This window comes from Homarus americanus, unplaced genomic scaffold (assembly GCF_018991925.1).
Source record: "Homarus americanus isolate GMGI-L3 unplaced genomic scaffold, GMGI_Hamer_2.0 scaffold30108, whole genome shotgun sequence".
In the NCBI taxonomy this organism is placed as follows: domain Eukaryota; kingdom Metazoa; phylum Arthropoda; class Malacostraca; order Decapoda; family Nephropidae; genus Homarus; species Homarus americanus.
The window spans coordinates 11,823,406-11,848,299 of NW_024748109.1; the positions used below are offsets into that span (position 1 = coordinate 11,823,406).

A 24,894-nucleotide genomic window follows, 5' to 3' on the forward strand; every position below is an offset into this window, starting at 1 on the left:
TAGGTATTGTGTCGGGAAAAAGTGGAGTTTGGGGGTAGGCCCGGTCTCTATTTCAATTAATCCCATATGTTCTGTTGTTCACTTTACATGTTTCCCGCTTTACGCGGGTCTCCGCGGGTTCAAATGACCGCGTAAAGCAAGGTTTCACTGTATTATCAATATGTTAAATAAATGTTAAAATGACTAAAAAATGTAATACAAAACATGAAAATATATTAAAGATTACAACTTTATTTATATTTACCTTATTGGAAACGAATGTAAACATAGAACAGGTTACTGAATAGGCAGACTAGCCCATCAGCTGATCAGCTGATGCTCACACCAAAACGTGATTTTCGTAAGGATTTCGTGAATCAAATTTTTGTTCGTTAACCAAATTGAAGATTCTTATGGAAGATAATTCGTTAACCGAACCATTCGTTAACCGAGGGACCACTGTAACTGGTACTGAGCATGCATAGTGCGGGTGAGAAGGATGAACTATAAGAGAATGTGGGGCGGGTGGGAAAATCAATCGCACAAATGCTTGTGCCCCAAAGATTGACAGATTTCAGCCTTAGAATCCTCTTATTTGACCACTTATAATGAAGACACTTATAACGAGGACCTCTTGTACTCCATCCCTGATACCTTGTAACATCAATCTTACCTGTGAAGAAATCAGATGTCAAAACTCTCTCGCAAACTTTTTCATAAAGCTGATATCCAGATCGCTTCAGTTTCTGAAAATTTAACAGTTATTAGTGAAAAGGGTTATCTCTCTTGCTCAAAGAAATATGTTAACCCATTTTTGGGGGTTTTGTCCCAAGAATCCCCTTAACATTTGTGGCAGGGATGTAACTGACCAGACTATTTGAGACCAAACACTACTCTAAGAGACAGAAACTGAGACCTGCCTTCCAAAACCAAGAACAATGGCAATTTCAGAATTTATTTATATTCCTTTACATGAGAAGAATTCTTCGTGTGTGTGTGGGGGGGGGGAGAGTGTTGGTAGGAAATCAGAGGAGGTAGCGTCGCTATTACTTTGGTAAAGAGGGAATACAGATGTCAGATGTACAGTACAGTGATATCCCAGTTAGCATGAACAATTGGAGCAGAGCACTTCCGGGGATGAGAGATTTCCGGGTAACGAGACAACTTTCTCAAACCCAGAAAAATTCCTTAACCCTGGAACCTTTTTCGGTTACTGGGAAAAGTTTCTGAGTGTCTAAACTAGACATTTTGTACAGATCTACACTAGCCCACTTCTCCAGAACATTTCTGGGTGCTGGAGATTTTTTTCCTTCGAGTTTAAACTACTGGAATCCATAAATACAGTTCTGTTAGAAACTTCATTTTTTTACTATAATAATCCACAATAGTTTATCTAAATGTTTGGTTAAAAAAATAGCTACTCCTCGACTTACGACCACCCGGACATATGACCGCCCCAGTCGTACCAAAAAATTTTCAAATTACGTATTTTCGAGTCCCGACGTTAGTGATTGCACTGTGTACTGACAAAATTTACGTTTGTAATTCCCTTTAAAATGGCTGGCATGCTTAAAAGTGAGAGTTCTGTGGTGCTGAAAAGAAAAAGAGACACCCATTTTAGATTTTCTATGTATTATTTTCGCATTTTCGACTCAAACCAATTCGACTTATGAACTGGTTTTGGGTCCCTAACCCCGTCGTAAGTCGAGGAGTGGCTGTATATATATATATATATATATATAAAGTAAAATCTATAGGATATGGGTATGATTTAATGAAGATGTGTTACAGAAAAGACTGTCATTTTCCACTCCCATGGAGCTGTGGGGGATTAGTGGGTCTCTTGTAACTGATCTGACCTGATCCAATATCAGATGGAGGTAGGATGGGGGATTAGTAGTCTCATATTACTGATCTGCTGGAATGTCAGGTTACCATTTCTAGGGTGGAAGATTAGTGGGTCTCATGACCTGAAGACATCTTGATTAGACACAAAACTTCAAGTATTTTTAGAGAGATTGTGTTAAGTACGGGTATAAGTATAAATGAGCACAGTTGTATCCCTTCAACATTACAGAGTGAGAAAGCAGAAAGATGTGAGCAATTAGATAGATGGAGTGGAATTGAGGGTTGTCAAGCACTCCTCCACAGCTTATATTTAACTCGCTACCATGCAGTTAGACGCACACAGTTGTGTCATACAATAAGACCTTTACTCCTTATACAGGTGGGAGCCGAGATACCGAAAGTGGGTAACATTAGAGAGGGCAGTACCGTTAAGCTGGATGGATGGTGGAGGCGTGTCTGAACCAGGGGCAGTTTGAAAGAGAATCGAGTCTTACGCACATTCACCTCAAGGCCGAAGTGTGCATAAGCATCTTCATAGGTGTTCAGGATCTCCTGTAGGTCACATTCAGTGTGAGCAACAAGAGTGAGATCGTTTGCATATTGAAGTTCAGTAATGGAAGCTGCCGACACCTTTGTTCCTGCCTGGATTCGTCTTATGTTGAAAAGACCCTACACCCAGTACTCGATGTCCACCCCGCCGGCTAAATTGGGGCTGGCATGAGTAAGGAAGGCAGCCAAGAAAATGGAAGAGAGAGTTTTTGCCAGTAGACACCCCTGTTTGGATGGAGAACTCAAACCGGGTGCCATTGTGCAGGACAATGCCATTCATGCCATAGTGGAGTTGCTTCACAATGGCGATGAATTTTAGTGGGCAGCCAAAACGGTTGAGGGTTCACCAGAGGGCTTCCCTGTTGACCGAATCGAAGGCCTTGGTTAGGTCGATAAAAGCTATGTACAGGTCACGACTCCATTCTCTGCACTTCTCCTGTACCTTGAGGGCAGCAAAGATCATGTCAGTGGTGCCACGTAATGGTCTAAAGCCACATTGAGATTCTGGGAGGAAGTTTCCCGTCTTAGGAAGAAGTCTGTTTAGGAGGACTCGGGCGATAATCTTGCCTGCTACAGAGAGCAGCGAGATCCCGCAGTAGTTGCCACAGTCTGACCGTTCTTCCTTGTTCTCATAAATATTGAAGATTGAGGGATCTTTAAGGGCTTGGGGGATTTCCTCCTTTTCTCATATATTATCGAGGAGAGAGTGGAGACGGCTGGTAAGCAGAGATCCTGCTGTTTAATACAACTCATCTGGGATTCCATCAGGCCCTGAGGCTTTTTTATTTGTTATCTGTTTGACAGCAGTAACTACCTCATCCAGGGATGGAGGATAGCGGAGGTGGGTCAGCTCCGGTTGCTGAGGGACCTGCTGGGTAGTCAGGACATCTACATCGGTGTTTCGGTTGAGCAGTGAATGGCAATGCTCTTTCCAACGCTGAAGGAAGTCTTCATCGTCTTTAATTATGGAGTTACAGTCGGATGAGCGGAGGGGGCTCCGCCACGAGTGATTTGCCCATAAAATGTTTTGGTGGAAATGAAAAATTTGTGCATCTTGTGCTGATCTGCAAATTTTTGTGTTTCACATGCTTTATTTTTAAACCAGTCATTCTTTAGATTGCAAAGTTCCCGCTGGGCCAGCTTTCTTCCTGCGGAAGGTATCAGCTTTGGAACGAGATTGAGGGTTGTTCTGCCAATCAGTTAAAGCAGTACAGTTGTCTCTCGGTAACGAACGGTTCGATTAACAAAACTTTGGTTAACGAATTACCTCCCATAAGGATCTTCAATTCATTTAACGAACAAAACTTCGATTAACGAAATCCTCACGACAAACACGTTTTGTAGTGAGCATCAGCTGATGGGCTAGCCTGCCAATTCAATAATCTTGTTCTATGTTAACATTCGTTTCCAGTGGAGAAAATATCAAGAAAATTGTGCTCTATAATATTTGCGCATTTTTTATATTAAAATTATGTCATTCTAAAATTTAGCCATCCAAGCTCTATCTACATAAAGTATTTTTGGCTCGATATATGTAACTTTATTTATTTATTGAAATTCATTTACATGCACACACTGTCCTAAGCCCAAAGCTGTACTGTACATGTAATCAAAATAATGTACAAAATGATTACTAAAACATTTGTCCAGTGCAAACTATTGCATGTTTACATTCAAATTAATCACTGTCTTATAAGAGTTCCAGCAATGTAAATTATATTCTCCCCGGTCACTTCTATGACATTTTATAAGCAAAAAACAAAAACTCAATCTAAAGGACATAAATAAACAAATAAATACTTCACTAGACCTTCGGCGCTAACTGTCAAACATGTCACTGTCGCCTCCCCTCACAGCAAGGGTTTGGTGGTTATACAGTAGGCTTTAACTTTTTATCTTATATAATATCACAGACTAAAGTTAGAATATAATTTCCATTGCTGGAATCCTTGCAAGGCAGTGAATAATTTGAATATAAACGTCATATATTTTGCACGCTAAAAAATTTAGTACATTAGTGTACTGTAGTACATTTTATCATGTAAAGTTTTTCAACTGTATTTTTTTGGCAGATTTACAGGCTTATGTACAGGGGAAACTTGCTGGTTGAAGTTATTGGATCATCTTTAGGGAGTGAAGAGGCAGCACTGGTGGGGTGTGAGGAGACAGCAATGGGGGACCTCTTAAAATAGATGTCCAATTTAGACTGCACAGTTTGCTTTTTCTTTTCATTATAAATTTCCCTGTAGCAAGCAAGTGCATCTTGGACCAATCTGTCAACTTTGGCAAAACGCTCATAATTTTTATCCATTCCGTCAAACATTTGCATCCCCTTATTAATTGTAGCAAATGTCTCTGCCATTTGCTTCACTGAATGTGAGCATCCTGGGTTCTGGCAGGGCACCGTGGAAACGTGGAATGTGGGACCGCGTAAAGTGAGGGTTGACTGTATGTTTCAATTAATGTAATTTAATGTACAGTACAGTAAAGTAACCTGTGACAGTAAAGACAAAAAAGTGTGAGACTGACAGCAGAAGGCTAACATATGTTACACGCACACTCATGGAAACATAGCGTCATTTCTCTTATCAACCCTCCGGAGCATGATGACACGATTTGCGTCATATTCATGTTAAGACCAACTTCACGGTGATGCAAATTGACTCCCAAAACTTTTAAAAATTTGTCCAAAATTAAGTTTTCAACAGAATAACGTCGAATTTTAATGCGTCATAGCAGCAAATAAGTTCTATCAAATAAACTAATTGGCAACTTTTGAGGCCCATAAGAAGCGAAGACCAGAACGATAAATGCGCAGTATTATCTCAGCAGTCAGACTGTGAGTGAGCTGCGTCCATTTAAACTTCCATAACTCCGTGCAGGCTGCCTCAACTCCTTGATTGCAGTGCTTACTCTACTCCCTGAAATAATTTCCTTTTAGTGTTAGAGAAGTGAAGTGATGGTTGTGTAATGAAATTTTTTTTTCATATTTACAGTGTGTTAAGTTTTCAAAAGCCGTTACCACAATAAGCTACAGAACCTCGTTATAGTGACAATATCTAGAACTCCTGTTTAGGGACAGTGAGGATCTAGTGGACAGTGATAATAGAAAGCCTGGAAATGAAAATGATAGTGATAACAACAAATAAAGTCAAGAATCTGGGGGAGAAATTGTCGGTTGCATCCACATTATCACGCGTCTCGCCACCAGAGACTCCCTCTACCACCACCCCCGCACCAACAACGTACCACCCTCACTCTTCTTCACCACAACCTTCCACATTCCAAGCATCTCCTTCACATCTCCTGCATTATGCAAGCCTCATACTACCCACTACCTTCCTTCCTCACCACCCAGATGGTGCACCACAACCCCACCACATGCCTCCCACAATCACCAAGCACCTTCCACCTCCACACTCCACTGATCAACTACGCTACATTGGAATCCCTCTCTTTCCCTAATCCACACTCACACACCCTCATCCACATTCCCACACACTCATCCACATGCCCACACACTCATCCAGTCACCTACATTCACCCTCACTCTTTCAATTTACTCAGGCTCATTCACTCACTTCCTCCCCAAAAGTCAATCTACAAGTTCTGGAAGTCTTCCTCCTCGTTGAAGGATGTGAGTACAGTGATACCTCGGTTAACGAGATTTCGGTTAATGAGTTACCTTCCATAAGATTCTTAACTTCGGTTAACGAGCAATCCGTCGATTAACGAATTTTTTACGAACCGACCTCAACATGTTTTCGCTGGCATTTGGTGGTCCACAAGCTGTAGTATTAGTCCGCCAATACAGTAATCGGTTTTAGGGCTTAAATTCCTTACTATTTTAGTAAATATCAAGAAGTTTATACAATTCAATAATTTTAAAAGTTTAATATTAATTTTTTTAGTCATTTTAACAATTATTGAACATAATTGAAGTACAGGAAACTAGTTTCATGCACGCCATCCAGCCTGGCAATACACCAAACAGGCGCCAGTCTCTGTCTTTTCAGTGGAAGTAACATCTTGCTTGAGACTCTCTTCAACTAAACACTTTTTATCTGTTTGCAAGCAAATTATTGGTCATTTTGAAATTTATTTTACATATTGACAATATATAATGCAGTGCAGTGTTGATTTAAAGAAAATAATCTTGAATTACACCAAGAGAACTAAAATTTTATGGGTGAAATGGTGCCATGGGGTGACTTCTCTTCCACCCCAATGCCTTCTCTTCTCCTTTCTCCTCCACCCCCATTCCAGGAGCCTTCTACATACACACCTCAAAGTTAGTGTACTTTTCTACCATTTTTGTTGAATTTAGGCAATTTTCGGTGAGCTGGAACCAATTACCCAAAAAACCAATGAAACAATGGTTTCGGTTAATGAGTTTTTCGGTTAACGAGCAACCTTCTAGAATGGATTGTGCTCGTTAACCGAGGGACCACTGTACAGAATGATCTCATTTTATATCAGTACAGAATGAATGTATTTTACGGTATACCCTGTAATTTGTTACATTTTATTTTTAGATATTGTGTTACAGTAAAAGTCCAAAAACCCGGATGCCAAAAATCAGGACCACCCAAGAATCCAGACTTTTCAATTAATTTACAGTCAACCCTCACTTTACGCGGTCCCACATTCCGCGTTTCCACATTTACGCGGTGCCCTGCCGGAACCCAGGATGCTCACATTCAGCGGTGTGTGTACCTCTTTACGCGGAGTGTGTCAGGCTCGACGCTATTTTTAGATTCGCCCCCCCCGTCTGCTCCCGCCTCCTCCCTCCTCCGCCTGGCCAAGCCGCGCGTTAAGGTTGCGCAATGCATGTCTCTGTTGCGTTATCACTGACGTCATATGACGTATCGGACTGTGATTGGCCATGCATCCCTACTTCCCTCCGATGCTAGCTGTAATTGGTTTAAAGTAATATGAAGTGTCCACCCAGGGGAGGGAGGGAGGGAGGGAGGAAAGACGACGCTTGACCTAGCCGCGGCAGTTTCATCCCTCCAGGCCACACCGTGTAATCGTGCATCCATTGTTCTGTAAAATGGCTTCTGCCGGACCACCACCCCCACAGAGAAACCTTTCCTTGCCTGGACCATGGCCGCCCTAAGCCCAAGAAGACACGACGTTCCTTAAGCTAAGAAGTGAAGTACAAGATCATCCAAGAGTTAGAGAAAGGAATAGGACAGGTTGATTTGGCGCGTCAGCATGGTGTGAACGAATCTACGATCCGGACAATAAAGAAGGATTCAGCCAAGATAAAGGAGCACATGAAGATCACAAAGTCTACAGTTGCTTCTATGATCAAGTATTTTCACAACCAGGTGCTTCTCAAGACAGAAAAATTACTTGTAAGCTACTTGGTGCGTCAGGCGCGATGGAACATGGCAGTCGACACGCACTCTTTTAAGGAGTACGCATGTGAACTGTATGCTGCAGTGTCACGAAAGATGGGAATTACAGAGCCCAAACCCTTTAATGCTTCCTCTGGGTGGTTACAGAGGTTTAAGATGCGGAACAAGATCACCAATATAAACATTGGTGGTGAAGAAGCTAGTGCTGACCGTGTTGCGGCTAGGGAATTTCCTCAGTTTTTACGTGAGATTATGGAGGAAGGACAGTACACCGACGACCAGGTGTTTAACATGAACGAATCTTCTCTTTTTTGGAAAAAACTACCTTCCAAGACCTTCGTTGTGAAGAATGCCTGCAAGATTCACGGCCGGAAGATGCAGAAGGAGCGCATTACCGTCCTGTTTACCACCAATGCCTCTGGTACCTGTAAGCTCAAGTTATCGGTGATCCACACAGCCAGCAAGCCGCACGCCTACAAGAACATGGGCATGACCAAGCTAAATGTCCACTGGCTGACCGCACGTAAGGCGTGGATGTTCTCTACACTGTCCCTCTCCTGGTTTGATGACTGTTTCGTTCCCGATGTAAAGAAATTCTGTGAGCAACAGAATGTGCCATTCAAGATTTTGTTGCTGCTGGACAATGCACCAGGACACTCGCCCCTACTGTTAGATCGTCACCCCAACGTAAAAGTGGTCTTCCTTCCTCCCAACACTACGTCTATATTACAGCCCATGGACCAAGAGTTAATCTGTAATGTAAAAGCTGCATTCTCAACAAAAAAATTCAAGCTCCTGAACGACTACACCAACACCAGGGAAGAGTTGCGTAACCTGAGTGACACCACCACCGATAGCAAGAGCGAAGAAGACGAGGATCAACAGTTGGCAGAGCAAAAAATACTTTTCAAACAATTCTGGAGAATATTTAACATCAAGAAAGTTGTGGACTTCTTGGTAGAGGCATGGGATCAGCTGTCTGTAGCAACTGTTCGTCACGCATGGAGACATGTGAGGGTTGACTGTATTTATTATTTTATTTTATTTTATTTTATTTTTTTAGAGGGCTTTTGCGTGTATGTGCGCCTGCGTGAGCTCCACAGCTGCACAGCAACAACAAGCGACCACGTGGTCGCCACTTTAAAACTAGCAATCAAACTGTGACAAAGTATGTAATTTTGAGTCCTACTCTTTCCAATTACAGAGTACTGTACAAGCCCATAATAATGGCTCCTATAAGTAGATAAACTTCGTTGTGTGAAGAGAAAGAAGAACACGTTGAAATTGAGTGACAAACTTGAAATAATTAAGAAACTAGAACGTGGTGTGAGCAATACTGTTCTAATGGAAACATACGACATTGGAAAGTCTACAATTTATGATATAAAAAAGGCAAAGACTAAAATTCTAGAATTCACAGCTTTTTCTTTAAAACTACTTGTTTTGATAAATGAAGCATTTTATATTTGCTAATGAATAAACTATCAAAATGTACCTGTTCATTTCTTCTTTATTCCTCCTTAAATTGGAATTTTAAAAGTACTGCCTGAGAATCCGGAAAATCCGAAAATCCGGACCGACCCAATCCCCGAGCAGTCCGGATTTTTGGACTTCTACTGTACTTTCTTTTACTATATGACAACCATGTGATGCAGTTGAATGCCGACCACCTATATACAGCGGTCCCTCGGTTAACGAACGGTTTGATTAACGAAATTTCGGTTAACGAATTACCTCCCATAAGGATCTTCAATTAGGTTAACAAACAAAACTTTGATTGAACGAAATCCTTACGACAAACACGTTTTGTTGTGAGCATCAGCTGATGGGCTAGTCTGCCAATTCAGTAATCTGTTCTATGTTTACATTCGTTTCCAGTGAAGTAAATATCAAGAAAGTTGTGCTTTTTAATATTTGTGCATTTTTTATATTAAAATTATTAGTCATTTTAAAAGTTAGTTAACATATTGATAAATTATGCAGTACAGGGAACTAGTTTTTTGTGAGCCCATCAGCCTCTTGACTCACCCACCAGGCGTCAGTGTGGCTTTGTTTACAGTGGAGTGAACATCTATTTTGTTGTTTTCTTGAATATTTTTGCATTTTTACATTAAAATTATTGGTCATTCTGAAATTTAGTTAACATATTGATAATACAGGTTGTACCTCTCTAGTCCGGCAACCTCGGGACCTGACCGGTGCCGGACCATAGAAATTCACCCTTTCGACGTGTTTGAACAGCCCGCCAATGTGTAGACGACGTGCATAATCGTGTAAACAGCGATTTTTCTCTTGTGTACAAAAGATTCATTATTGTTTATTACTGAATGTCTTTTTTATTGAATTAATGTTTATGTGTGCAAAATGAGCAATACAATTCATTAATAATACGTAGAATATTAAAACACACGAGGAAATGACACAGCATTGTTTTCGTTGATATACAAAACCAGTGACTGAGTGGTTCTACATATAAAACCAGAAAATATGACCCTGGTTGTAGCTGTAGTCAAATTAATGTAAAAAATTAATATGGTTGTTTTAAGTAATGTTATTTAATGTTAATAAATAGAACAATAAAAGTAGCAAACCATTAATGTTAAAGAAAAACAATGAGACTGCGCGTATATAAGTGCGCACATGTGAAAAACATATCGTCATTACTCTACATAAGAATATGAAAGCAACACTTATTTACTGCTTTATCTGTGTTATTTTCGTTGGTTTATTAGGATGTTGCTTTATTAGAGGTAGTAATCCGCCAAAAAAGTAAGGAAAATAAGGCAAAATTCACCCTCGAAACACCCTACATAAAGCATAAAAACATAAGATAGGAAATAAATAAATAAGAATACAGGGTACTATTTCATTAACCTTTAATGCTACCAAAATTCTGCTTTCAAAGTGAAGTGATGGTACAGTACTGACACTCAAATTACATTTGAGTTACATCAGGGATGTTGGCTGTGGTGTCAGAGGTCGTGGCTGTGGTGACATCAGGTACATCAGGGGCAGAGGAACTGCTGGCAAGTGGATTTGCTATGCTAGAGTGCTCTTCACTGTTTTTGTTGGCTCTCTTCTTGAACCACTCTTGCAAAGTTGCTTGCTTCATGTACTTAGGATTCTCTTTATTCAGTTTAGATTAAATCAAATACAGCCATGATTCTTGCTCTGGAATAAAACTCTTTTGTTCTAGTCCCGTGATTAATTCTGTGCACAGCTGGATGCACCTATCAATAGAAATTCTTTCTTTGATATCCTCTTCCTCCTCTTTGCTTACTTCGTCATCTTCTTTCTCTCTTTTCTTAACCATCTCCACAATCTCTTCATCAGAGAGTTGATACACAATAGGGGCACCTTTGTCAACATCCATCCACTCTTCCAGCTGCTCTTCACTCAGTTTATTGGCCACTTCAACACACACAGGGTTTGTCATTGTATTAGCATACTCAAGCAACTCACGAATAACTTGCTTTTCTTTTAACACATGAAATCCAGCAAAGTCTTGGTCCACATCTGCACTCTCCTCAAACATTAAGGCTGGCCACAGATTATGCCATCCATTCTTCAAAGTTGATGGAGTCACCTTATCCCAGGCATAGGCAAGTGTCCAAATAACATCCTTTAGGATAACCTCTTTCTTGAATGCAGAAACATGCTTCCCAATATTCACTGCAGCGAGCAAATGGCACATGAAAGTGGCTCTATACTTACACTTAAGTGAGCGTAATATGCCCTGATCACAAGGCTGAATCAGAGATGTACAATTTGGAGGTAAAAATAGTCCAACCACATTGTCTTTCACTAAAAGTTCAGCCTTAGGGTGGGCAGAACAATTGTCCAGAATCAACACTATTTTACACTTTGGATCTAGGCCTACTGAGGTGCAGTGTGCTCTAGCCTCATGCACAAAATACCTTTCAAACCACTCTAGGCATAGTTTTGTAGTTATCCACCCCTTCTTGTTACCACGGTAGATAAATGGAAAAATTTTCACACCTTTAAATGCCGTGGGATGACACTATTCCCAATTACCATTAGCTTACACCGGTGAGTGCCTGCTGCGTTGCTACAACCAAGGACCGTAACCTATCCTTCGAGTCCTTACCACCTGTTGGTGCCTCATCACTCTGTAGCTAGCGTTTTTCTAGGCATACAACGCCAATATAGAGCAGTCTCATCAGCGTTATACTGTACACTTGTTTTAGGGATAACTTCTCCTTTGCCACAAACTGCGAATTCGTCCACATACTTGACAGCTGTTTCACTGTCTTCACCTCGCTTTTCACCACACACATAATGTAAAGAAATACCATGCCTATTTTTAAACTTGTGTAACCATCCTTGCGAATAATCAGAGGCATGCTGAAGGTTTAGTTGTTCATGAAAGATCTTTGCTTGCGCCACAATCATCTCGCCTGAAATGCTTACTCCATCATTACGCCGAAGCTTAAACCACTGTAATAAAGCACTGTCTAACTCACTACTTTTGCCTTCTTTCAATGTCTTACAAGTTATCATAACTTTCTTGGTCTCACTGTCTGCAAAAATCTTAAATATCTTGTCCTTCTGCTTCTTTATGTCATAGATCGTGGTTGACCCAACATCGTACTTCTCACACATGTTGCGTACCTAAGCACCTTTATCTAATTTAAGCAATAGTTCAACCTTTTCCTGGATAGATAGTGACTTGTGCTTACGCTTGGAAGCACTAGCACCACTATCACTGTTTCGTGGTTTCTTTGAAGACATATTGAAGGATTAAATGTTGTACTCTGTACAGACAAACAGAGAGAGAGCCGAACTGCCGGAGGCAAACAAATCCTAATTTCCCGCACCTTTGTTGTTTTTTTTTACGGGGATTAGCCCACCCGGGCACAGGTCACAGACCCACATTGGAGGAGGAGGAGGAGGAGGAGGAGGAGGAGAGGGAGGAGGAGGAGGAGGAGGAGGAGGAGGAGGAGGAGGAGGAGGGAGGGAGGAGGAGGGGAGGAGGGAGGGAGGAGGAGAGGAGGGAGGAGGGAGGAGGAGGAGGAGGGAGGGAGGAGAGGGAGGAGGAGGGAGGGGAGGAGGGAGGAGGAGGAGGAGGAGGAGGGAGGAGGGGAGGAGGAGGGAGAGGGAGGGAGGGAGGGGAGGAGGAGGGAGGGAGGAGGGAGGGGAGGAGGGGAGGGGAGGGAGGAGGGAGGGGAGGAGGGAGGGAGGAGGAGGAGGAGGAGGAGGAGGAGGAGGGAGGAGGAGAGGAGAGGAGGAGGGAGGAGAGGAGGGGAGGAGGAGGAGGAGGGAGGAGAGGAGAGGGGAGGAGGAGAGGAGGAGGAGAGGAGGGAGGAGGAGGAGGAGGAGGGGAGGAGGAGGGAGGGAGGAGGAGAGGGAGGAGGAGGAGAGGAGGAGGAGGGAGGAGGGAGGAGGGGGAGGAGGAGAGGAGAGGAGGAGGGGAGGAGGGAGGGAGGAGGGAGGGGAGGGAGGAGAGGGAGGAGGAGGGAGGAGGGAGGAGGGAGGAGGAGGGAGGGAGGAGAGAGGAGGAGGAGGGAGGGGAGGAGGAGAGGAGAGGGAGGAGGGAGGAGGAGGGAGGGGAGGGAGGGAGGGGAGGGAGGAGGGGAGGGAGGAGGGAGGAGGAGGAGGGAGGAGGGAGGAGGGAGGAGGAGGGAGGAGGGAGGGAGGAGGAGGGGAGGAGGAGGGAGGGAGGGGAGGAGGGAGGGAGGAGGAGGGAGGAGGAGGGAGGAGGGAGGAGGGAGGAGGAGGAGGAGGGGAGGAGGGAGGAGGGAGGGGAGGAGGAGAGGGAGGGAGGAGGAGGGAGGAGGAGGGAGGGAGGAGGGAGGAGGAGGGGAGGAGGGAGGGAGGAGGAGGGGAGGGAGGGAGGGAGGAGGGGAGGGGAGGGAGAGGAGGAGGAGGGAGGAGGAGGAGGAGGAGGAGGAGGAGGAGGAGGGGGAGGAGGGAGGGAGGGGAGGAGGAGGAGAGGGGAGGAGAGGAGGAGGAGAGGGAGGGGAGGGAGGAGGAGGAGGGAGGAGGAGGAGGAGGGAGGAGGAGGAGGAGGAGGAGAGGAGAGGAGGAGGAGGAGAGGAGGAGGAGGAGGAGGAGGAGGAGGAGGAGGAGGAGGAGGGAGGAGGAGGGAGGAGGGAGGGAGGGGAGGAGAGGGAGGGAGGAGGAGGGAGGAGAGGGAGGGAGGGAGGGAGGGAGGAGGAGGAGGAGGGAGGGGGAGGGAGGGAGGAGGGAGGAGGGAGGGGAGGGAGGGGAGAGGAGAGGGAGGAGGAGGGAGGGAGGGAGGAGGGAGGGAGGGAGGGAGGGAGGGAGGGAGGAGGGAGGAGGGGAGGAGGGAGGAGGGAGGGGAGGGGAGGAGGAGGGAGGGGAGGGAGGGAGGAGAGGAGAGGAGAGGGAGGGAGGAGGGAGGGGAGGGAGGGAGGGAGGAGGAGGAGGGAGGAGGGAGGAGGAGGAGGAGGAGAGGGAGGGAGAGGAGGAGGGAGGGGAGGAGGAGGAGGGAGGGAGGAGAGGAGGAGGAGGAGGAGGAGAGAGGGAGGAGGGAGGAGGAGGGGAGGGAGGAGGAGGAGGAGGAGGGGAGAGGAGGAGGAGGAGGAGGAGGAGGAGGGAGGGGAGGAGGGAGGAGGAGAGGAGAGGGAGGAGGGAGGAGGAGGAGGAGGAGGAGGAGGGAGAGGGAGGAGGGAGGAGGGGAGGAGGAGAGAGGAGGAGGGAGGAGGAGGGAGGAGGAGGAGGAGGAGGAGGGGAGGAGGAGGAGGAGGAGAGGGAGGAGGAGGAGGAGGAGGAGGAGGAGGAGGGAGGGGAGGGAGGAGGAGGAGGAGGAGGAGGGAGGAGGAGGAGGGAGGAGGAGGAGGAGGAGGAGGAGGAGGAGGAGGAGGAGGAGGGAGGAGGAGGAGGAGGAGGGAGGAGGAGGAGGAGGAGGAGGAGGAGGAGGAGGAGGAGGAGGAGGAGGAGGAGGAGGGAGGAGGAGGAGGAGGAGGAGGAGAGGGAGGAGGAGGAGGAGGAGGAGGAGGAGTTAAAAAAATTGCTTATCCCAATCATTAAGCAAACTAAAATGAAAGCCAGACCACGGGAGTCCGACCACAGAATGCCGGACTAGAGAGGTAACAACCTGTATGGCGAGTGCAGTGTTGATTTAAAGAAAATAATCTTGGATTATACCTAGTGAACTAAAATTTTATTGGTGAAATTACTGCATCAAGCATGGGTCCCCTGGAAAAGTGATTTATCCTCCTCCCACTTCCTTCCTCCTCCACCCCCACTTCTAATCTCCATCATCATCATCAACCAGAACATTCTACATACACACATCAAAGTAAGTACTTTTACTGCATTTTTTTTTTACTTTGTGTGTACTTTTACTGCATTTTTTTTTTTTACTTTGTATGTATTTCTTTTCTGAGCTACCCAACTCTACCCAATACAGGTTGATTATCCTTTATCCGAATCCTTGGGGCCAGAGGCATTTTCTGGTTTTCGGAATTTTCGGTTTTCAGAATGGTTAGGATTTTTTTTTTTTTTTTTTTTTTTTTTTTATTCGTGTATTAGCCCACCCAGCATAGATCACTGACCCACATTGGGGCCTGGGGTCTAAAAATATAATAAAATAATAATAATTCATAGTCTAGGTCATGTTTCTCACTTCTTGGATCTTTTTTTTCATTTTTGTATTTCTTTACTGTATTATTATTTTATTATTACAGTATTATTGTTATTATTATTATTATTAATTTTATTATTATATTTTATTATTATTATTATTATTATTATTGTTGTTGTAATCATTATTATTATATTTTGGTGTAATTGTATTATAAATTTTATTTATTATGAATAATTATTATTATAATTAGTATTACTATTACATTTTGCCCCCAGGCCTCGATGTGGGTCAAAGATCTGTGCCTGGGTGGCTAAAATCCCTGTTATATATAAAAAAAAAAAAAAAGCCCCACAAAAACTTTCGGTTTTACAGCTGGTTTTCGGATAAAGGATGTCGACTCATCCCATTGAAATAAGGGATTCATAATCCAATCCACTCTGTGAAACCTAATTAGTTAACCGAGGGACCACTGTATATGATCTTATAATCTTATTTTCTATTATACAAAAATAAAGTTTACAGTCAACCCTCACTTTACGAGGTTAATATAACCAACAGAGTACCGCGGAAAGTGAGAAACGTGTAAAGTGAACAACATAACATATGGGATTAATTAAAATAGAGACCGGCCAACTTCAAACTCCACTTTTGACTAACAACACAACAATGTTGTAGTAAAATTGTGTGAAATGTATTTTGCTCTGCCAACTGTTGATCCTCGCTTCGCTCTTGTTATCGTGGTGGTGGTGCCACTCAGGTTACGCGAACTCTTCCCGGTGTTGGTGTAGTCGCTCAGGAGCTTGAATTTTTTGTTGAGAATGCAGCTTTACATTACAGATTAACTCCTGGTCCATGGGCTGTAATATAGACGTAGTGTTAGGAGGAAATAAGAACACTTTTAGGGTTGGGGTGACTATCTAACAGTAGGGCGAAGTGTCCTGTGCGTTATCCAGCAGCAAAAAAATCTTGAATGGCACATTCTGTTGCTCACAGAATTTTTTTACATCGGAACGAAACAGTCATCAAACCAGGAGAGGGACAGTGTAGAGAACATCCACGCCTTACATGCGGTCAGCCAGTGGACATTTAGCTTGGTCATGTCCATGCTCTTGTAGGAGTGCGCTTGTGGGCTGTGGATCACCGATAACTTGAGCTTACAGGTACCAGGAGTAAACAAAGGACGGTGATGCGCCCTTCTGCATCTCTCCGCCCCGAATCTTGCTGGCATTCTTCAACGAAGGTCTTGAAGGTAGCTCCAAAAAGACCAGATTCGTCCACGTTAAACACCTGGTCGCCGTACTGTCCTTCCTCCATAATCTCACGAAACCCGAGGAAATTCCCTAGCAGCAGCACAGTCAGCACTACTTCTTTCACCACCAATGTTTATATTGGTGATCTTGTTCCAGATCTAAACCTCTGTAACCACCCAGAGGAAGCATTAAAGGTTTGGGCTCTGTATTCCCATCTGTGACACTGCAGCATACAGTTCACGGCGTATTCCTTAACAGAGCGCTGGTCGCACACCATGTTCCATCGCTTGACGCACAGCAGCTCACAAGTAATTTTTCCGCCTTGAGAAGCACCTGGTTGTGAAAATACTTGATCATAGAAGCACCTGTAGACTTTGTGATCTTTATGTGCTCCTTTATCTTGGCTGCATCCTTCTTTATCGTCCGATCGTAGATTGTTCATACCATGCTGGCGCCAAATCAAACTGTCTTGTTCCTTTTCTAAGTCTTGGATGATCTTGTACTTCACCGTAGTCTAAGGAACGCCGGTGTCTTCTCGACTTAAGGCGGCTGGGTCCAGGCAAGGAAAGGTTTCTGGGTGGTGGTACCGCGGAAGCCATTTTACAGAACAATGGATGCACGACACACGGTGTGGCCTGGAGGGATGAAACTGCCATGCTAGGTCAAGCGTCGTTTTCTCCTCCTCCGGTGGACACGCTATATTACTTTAAACCACTACAGCTAGCAGCGGAGGGAGGTAGGGATGCATGGCCAATCACAGTCCGACACGCTATATGACGCCAGTGATAACGCAACAGAGACATGCACTGCGCAACCCACACGCCGGCTTGGCCAGGCAGAGGGAGGAGGCGGAGCAGGCGGGGGGCGAATCTATAGCCAAGGCCGAGCCAGACACACTCACAGAAGGGGTACACGACCATGAATGTGAGCATCCTGGGTTCCGCAGGGCACCGCCAGAACGTGGAAACGCCGAATGGGACCGCCAGAAAGTGAGGGTTGACTGTATTATTTTGGTAGATTTTTAACTTGTATTATTCTTGTATATTATAATATATACCCACAATAATAAGTCATGCGATGCAGTCGAACACCACCACAGATATAAAAAAAAAATTCATAAAAAAAAACCCTCAAGACTTATATATGAATTTTATCAGTACCGTTTTTCAAGTATAGTGTTGGCTACAAGAGAAAATATCATTTATATCTATATGAAACAGGCACAAAAATAATTGAGAGAGATAAAAGATATACAGTATACCATTTGAGAATCATTTTTTTGCTATTTTCTCAAAAACTATTGGTCATATCAGAAGGTAGTAGGTTATTTGCGGATATGCCGATTCACGGCCATTTTGAGAACCTAACCCCAGTGAATTTGAAGGGCATGCTGTGCTTACACATACATCTTTTGACAAAACTAGATTATTGATGTAAATTTTTACAAGTATTTTTGTCCTTTTTTCAAATATAGTATAGTCTGCATTTACGCGGATTTTGTTTACGCGTTTGGTCATTTACGCGGTGCCTTGCTAGAATGTAAATGCTTTAATTATGCGGCAAATTTGGTCATTTAAGCGGGGAGCGCATGGCAGAGTGCAAACAAGGTCGCCCAGTCATCGAAACATTACGGAGTTCTTCACCCGCCAGCCACCACAGCCGGCCCAAGTCAGTGATAGTGATAGTGAGGATATGAACTTTGACAGGTTTGACAAAGAGGCCCTGCAAGCCTCTGTGGTGGATAGTGATACAATTGATACAAGTGATACAGGTGAGGGCCAATAATCTGCCTCCTGCCTTGGAACCAACCCCCCATCCCCATGTGCCCAGCCATCATTTCTACTAACGTAAGTGTTAAAAACCAAATATTATTGATATTTCTCTTAATATTAATTGTGTGCATACCATCATAAAATTAAGATGTTATTTTACTCAAGCGTCATTGTGTCAGAAAAGGCGGTTTCTAAAACCAGTTGTTGTGATATAGCTCGAATAGGCGATCAGCAATGCTACCTAGGTATGTTAATTAAGTAGCCAATTAGTCAGGCCAACATACAGGCAATTAAAACATCTAATAATTACTTAATAAGTAATATTAGGACACGTTGCTACCTGGCATTTAATTGCTATTTTGAAAGTCCCTCCCTCAATCAGCCTCCGTCGCCTCTTGACCCTCATCTCTTGCCTCAGAAGCAGTAATTAAAAGTCAACTCTCGAGGGTGGAGATGGGTGGAGTTATGGAAATTCGCATTGACTATATCACAAAAACTGTTTTTAGAAAAAACGGCTTTTGTTCAATGCTCTGAATCACGACGATCAACATACACCAGTAGGAGGTGGAGAGGAGGTGACTTTGCATACAAGGCTCGCTGATTTAAGTCCTGATTATATTATAAATTATTTTGAATTTCCAAAATTAGAACAGTTACGAGGTAAAATGTTAATTTACTCAAAAGGATACTCACTTTATTCTAATGAGGAAGTCCTGGTAGTGGAGATTGAATAGATGAGGGAGGGGAACCCAGCACCACCACATTTGAAGCATCTCTCAGAGATAGATGAAGATAGCTGTCTTTGAAAGTTTTTGAAGATCTCCAAAGCCCATTTCCTTGATCTGACTAAGACTCATGTGCATAGAGAAAGGCCACAGACTCTGCATATTTCCTAGTGTCATGTGCAAAATTTCTTGCCAGGGTCTGTGATTCACTATTGAGATAAAGGATTTTGTCAATTGACTGGAGATAATTTCTTACCATCCCTTGAGGAGAAAACATAAGGGCCTCTATTAGGAATCTGGTTAACCATTCTGAAGATTTTAACGGATACAATATGTGAGGAACCCTAGTTTCATCCATTAGACGTTTTATCCTAATAGGTTGAGCTTGAAACCTTCCTTTCATTTTTCTTAGGATCTCCGTGAAAAAGGATAACATCGTCGAAAATACCAATAATGATGGATTATTGGAAATTGAAATCAGTTCACCGATTCTCATACCCGTTGCTCTTTGCTAAGGAAAGCTGCCTTCTGGAGTAATTTATCCCTGTTCAGATTTATATTGTAAATAGGCCCCATAAGAAGATTAGTAACTTTTTCCAGAGACCAAGAGTTCTCTTGGGTCGAGGAGGTCTCTGAATGAAAAAGGACGATCTTAGCATTTGATAAAGCCTTGAAGGTGTAAAGTCCATTTCAACATAATTCTAGATTGCTAGTAAGACCGGAAGGTTAACATTCCGGAAGGAATGCTGAGTCTAGCAGCCTCGCTAAAGTTAAGCTTGAACCCGCTACTGAGGACATCAAAGTTATGAAGAGACAAACTCAACTCTGGCCTTTTGCTGAGAACAAATAGAAACCAAGGCGGAAGCCCAGGTTTTGTGAACGTACATAAGAGTAGGGAGAGAGAGTCATTGTATTCATTTTAGCACGTGAATAATTGGGACAAAGAGATAAGTAACCAATATACATATATATGTATACAGTATATATAAATAGATATATTCACATATTCTCTTTTAGTGAAGACGAGCCGGGAGGCAGCAACATTCACGAGTGACTTAAAGGCAAGGAATAGTCACACGCTCTAACGACTCACAAAGAAAATGTATTTTGGTCGCTATGCTGACCCAAAGTCGTATAAGAAAATGTCTCAAATACAATAATTGAGAGACATAACAAATAAAAGTCACTCTACCTTCATCACTGCTATTAAGTACAAATACGAATATATAATATCCTTCGGTGAGTATTTCAGCAATTAGAACACAAATTCGGAGCTTACCTTTGTGTGTTTATATCTGAATCGCCAGGCAAGTTGAGCTTCACAGTGGAGGCTGGTTGAAGGAGGGACTTTCAAAATAGCAATTAAATGCCAGGTAGCGGCCGTGTCCTTCCAATATTACTTATTAAGTTATTATTAGATGTTTTAATTGCCTGTATGTTGGCCTGGCAAATTGGCTAGGAATTAACATACCTAGGTAGCACTGCTGATCATCGCATTCAGAGCATTGAACAAAAAGTGGAGTTTGGGAGTCGGCCCAGTCTTTATTTCAATTAATCTCATATGTTCTGTTATTTCATTTACGCTTTTCTCATTTTACACGGACCTCCACGGGTTCAATTGACCGCATAAATGCAGACTATACTGTACCCTGTAAACCCATAATCATATGCCTTCATACTCATAAGCAGTAGGCTCCAATAAAAATAATTTAGGTGTTTGGCTCTTTCTTGTTTTCAGAATTTCATATAAAGGATTGCCAACCCAGTGATTGTAGAAGGTGGGTGGTACACAAGAGGTGCAGTGGTGTAAATGGTAGACTGCATTACGTTACTGGTTTTAAATTTTAAGCCAGTAATTTAATGTGGCGCATGTGTAGGTAATCATGTGCACTTAGCAAGACTAGAAAACCTTAACATTGAAGATATATCCCTGGATCATGTTGAGGAATTCTGCTACCTGGGTGACAATCACTGTAGAGGTAGTGCCAAAGCTAGCTCAGTAGCAAGAATCAGCAGTTTTGGGAGTTGTTGCCTTTATTGATGGTGTGAGGGCCTTCTTTTCACGCGAAAAAGGCGTACCGTATATCACGGCCTATAAGGCGGCGGGGTGCATAAGACGCCCCCCCCAAATTTCCATTTAAAAAGTAGCTTTTGAGCTCTATTTGCTGTATAAGACCAGTACCCCAAATGTGACACTTACCCACTGACTCAGTAGTCCTTTACCAACCATCCTTGATTTTTTAAAATAAGGCCAATTCACTTCAAGTAATGTCATCAAATTATACCGCTGGTGTAGTGTAAACACTAGTGGCGTCACTGAGCGTCTGCTATTTACCGATAACTGGAACTAATGTAGTTATCGAGTAAATTTTCCATTTACTTGAAATGGATTTACTGATTTATTTGTTTATTTGTTTATTTATTTATTTTTATAATATACTGTAACATATTAAACACACTGCTTTCATTTATCGCTTGCTTCACACGAGACGATCGGTGGTGGGAGTGTTCCCTCGTCTCGTTGGTGTGGCTGTGTTCGACTATTTATACAACATGTGGTTCAACAGCAACCACCGTATTCTAATTATGGTGTTTCATTAGATTTGAGTGAAAAAGGTTACCAGTATGTACTTACTACATAATTTATTACACAAATATATATATATATATATATATATATATATATATATATATATATATATATATATATATATATATATATATATATATAATATAAATATATATATATATATATATAATATATATATATATATATATATATATATATATATATATATATATATATATATATATATATATATATATATATATATAATATAAATATATATATATATATATATATATATATATATATATATATATATATATATATATATATATATATATATATATATATATATATATATATATATATATATATATATACTGAATATACTATAAAAAATGAATGTTCCATGAATTATTTATGGTGCATTAGGTACTGGCCACTTCAGACGAGCTATAAATAGCCTTATCTCCCTCCATCTCACCCTGAGCCAGAGAGCGTCTTGTATAACATGTTTATTTCCATTTACTTTATAATTTACTGAATTATTTGTTTTATTTATTTATTTATAATACGATATATTATATCTTTATTACTGTGCAGATGTTCTCGTATGTTTCATTAGATTTGGTGAAAAAATATTACGTACTTACGCAATTGTTCCTCTTACGACAACCAACATACATACAGTATATTATTTTCTCAGTTTTGATCTTTTTTTTTAATTTTTGTATTTATTTATAGTTAGTTACTTAAAATAAGGCCAATTCACTTCAAATATGGCATCAAATATTACCAGCTGGTGTAGTGAAACACTAGTGACGTCCTTGAGCGTCTGTAATTAACCGTTGATAGTTTCAAGAATTAATGCACTCATTTACTGAATATTCTTTGTAAAAAATAAAATTTAAATCAATTATTTATAGGAGATAAATATTATTATGAGTAAATATACCGATACCGGTATGCATTAACCACCTCCACGGCTAAAAATAGCCCAATCTCGTGGTCACTTTCCTTTCTTGTCTCCTCACTGGCAAATGGGGGGGCGTGGGGAGGGTGTGTGATGATAGCTGTGTTTTAGGGTATAAATCTCTTTTACGGTATGTTAGACAGGTTTATAATACATTTTATTATTTTAATATACCGGTAATCTTAATTTGAATCCAGCTTGCCAAACGTAAGTTTCAGTATAAAATAATTAGTGGTAAGACCTTGTGAGTGGCTTACGATGTTTTCATCACCACTCTTGACACACTAAACCACAATATTTAAGAGGTAAGAATTTTAAACTTGGTGGTTTAGACGACCCCCTAACTTTGGGCAGATTTTTTTAATGTTCAAATTTCGTCTTATAGGCCGTGATATACGGTATCTACCTGTCATAAGAAGTGTGTTGTTTTACGGCAGTTAACATGAGCAGTTAAATGGGATGATATAAATAGGCTTAAGTGAGCTGAAATGAGAAGGGCAAGATGGATACGTAATGTGTCACTGAGATAGGAAATCCTCTTTCAGAGCTAAGAAAGTGACTGTGGATTGTGAGTGCAGTGACCCCTCGGTTAACGAACTCAATCTGTTCCAGAAGGTCGTTCGTTAACCGAAAAGTTCGTTAACCAAAACCATTGTTTCAATGGGTTTTGATATTGGTTCCAGCTCACCGAAAATGTCCTAAATTCAACAAAAATGGTAGAAAAGTTTACTTACTTTGAGGTGTGTATGTAGAAGGCTCCTGGATGATGATGATGATGATGGGATTTAGAATGGGGGTGGAGGAGAAAAGGAAGAAGAAGAGAGCATTGGGGGGTGGATGAGAGTCACCCCATGGTGCCATTTCACCCATAAAATTTTAGCTCTCTTGGTGTAATTCAAGATTATTTTCTTTAAATCAACACTGCACTGCATTATATATTGTCAATATGTAAAATATATTTCAAAATGACCAATAATTTGCTTGGAAACACAGAAAAAAAGCGTTTAGTTGAAGAGAGTCTCAAGCAAGATGTTACCTCCAGTGAAAACAGAGAAACTAACACCTGTTTGCTGTGTTAAGAGGCTGGATGCTGCGCATTAAACTAGTCACTTTACCTTCAATTATGTTCAATAATTGTTAAAATGACTAAAAAATTGAATATTAAACTTTTGAAATTATTGAATAGTATAAACTTCTTGATATTTACTAAAATAGTAAGGAATTTAAGCCCTAGAACCGATTAATGTATTGGCGGACTGATACTAAAGCTGGTTGCCCGGTCAGTGCAAGCGAAAACATGTTGAGGTCGATTCGTAAGAAATTCGTTAACCGAATTTTTGTTCGTTAACCGAATTGAAGATCCTTATGGAAGGCAGTTCGTTAACCGAAATTTCGTTAACCGAGGCATTCGTTAAACGAGGGGTCACTGTACCTGTATTGGTAAGATTTTGCATATGAACAGTCTTAGGTGGTTCAGGCATATGGAGAGAAAGGAGAAGCCCATTTGGGTCAAGAGATGTGTGAGTATGAATGTGGAGTAGACGAGAGCTCGGGGTAGCCCGAGAGTGACATGGGTAGAGGTTCTGAAAAATTACCTCAGAGATACCATATTAAGCTGACAAGAAAGGCTGCAAGACTGTAGCTTTGAGCTGCATTCATATAATTATGGCTAATCCACACAAGCATGGAAAATGGCTGTAAAATGGTGATGGTGAGGATGATGGTAAATTAAAAAAAAATTAAATTGTATAATAAAACATAGAACAGATGACACATACACTTTTTGAGTGATCCAGCCATCCCATCTTCTTGAGTATTTTCTTCAGTTTTCCTGGTTGGTGTGTGGCCACAGACATAGTGGACTTACAGAATGCTGATGTGAAGAGCATCTTGGCAGGTGCTTCTTGCAATGACTGGTTTGTTTGTACAACATTCTTCTGGTTGCTTGCTCTATATGTGCAAGCTTCTCGACAAAGAGGACGGCACATAGCACTTATTTCAAAATTCCATATTTTGTTAAGTCTTGATGATAGGTGCAGAATCTTAATTCTCCCAGTCATCATTCTCTAAGCAAACAAAATAAAAAATATCAGAGTTGTAACTTTAACTTTAATAAAAACAAAATAATAATAATAATTGGATGCAATGCTACTACAGTATCTTAACAATAATTATGTTAATGTCTGGAATGGAACAAATTAAAAGTACAGTACAGTAGACCAGTGATTCTCAAACTGGGGTCTGCAAAAAGTTTTTGAGAAATAGTGCGTTTAACGTTTGTGAGAGATTTGGCGGT

At 41.8% G+C, this 24,894-nt stretch overlaps 1 long non-coding RNA gene across 1 annotated transcript in view; it reads right to left on the reverse strand.

The window, feature by feature from the left end:
• Positions 1–623: 623 nt before the first annotated feature.
• The window catches only part of LOC121880146, a 67,633-nt gene continuing 43,362 nt past the window's right edge, over positions 624–24,894 (reverse strand). The window contains exons 2-3 of the long non-coding RNA XR_006091495.1: positions 24,377–24,664; positions 624–725 (exon numbers count right to left, since the gene is read on the reverse strand). This is a non-coding gene — a long non-coding RNA (uncharacterized LOC121880146). The remainder of the gene's footprint in view (positions 726–24,376; positions 24,665–24,894) is intronic.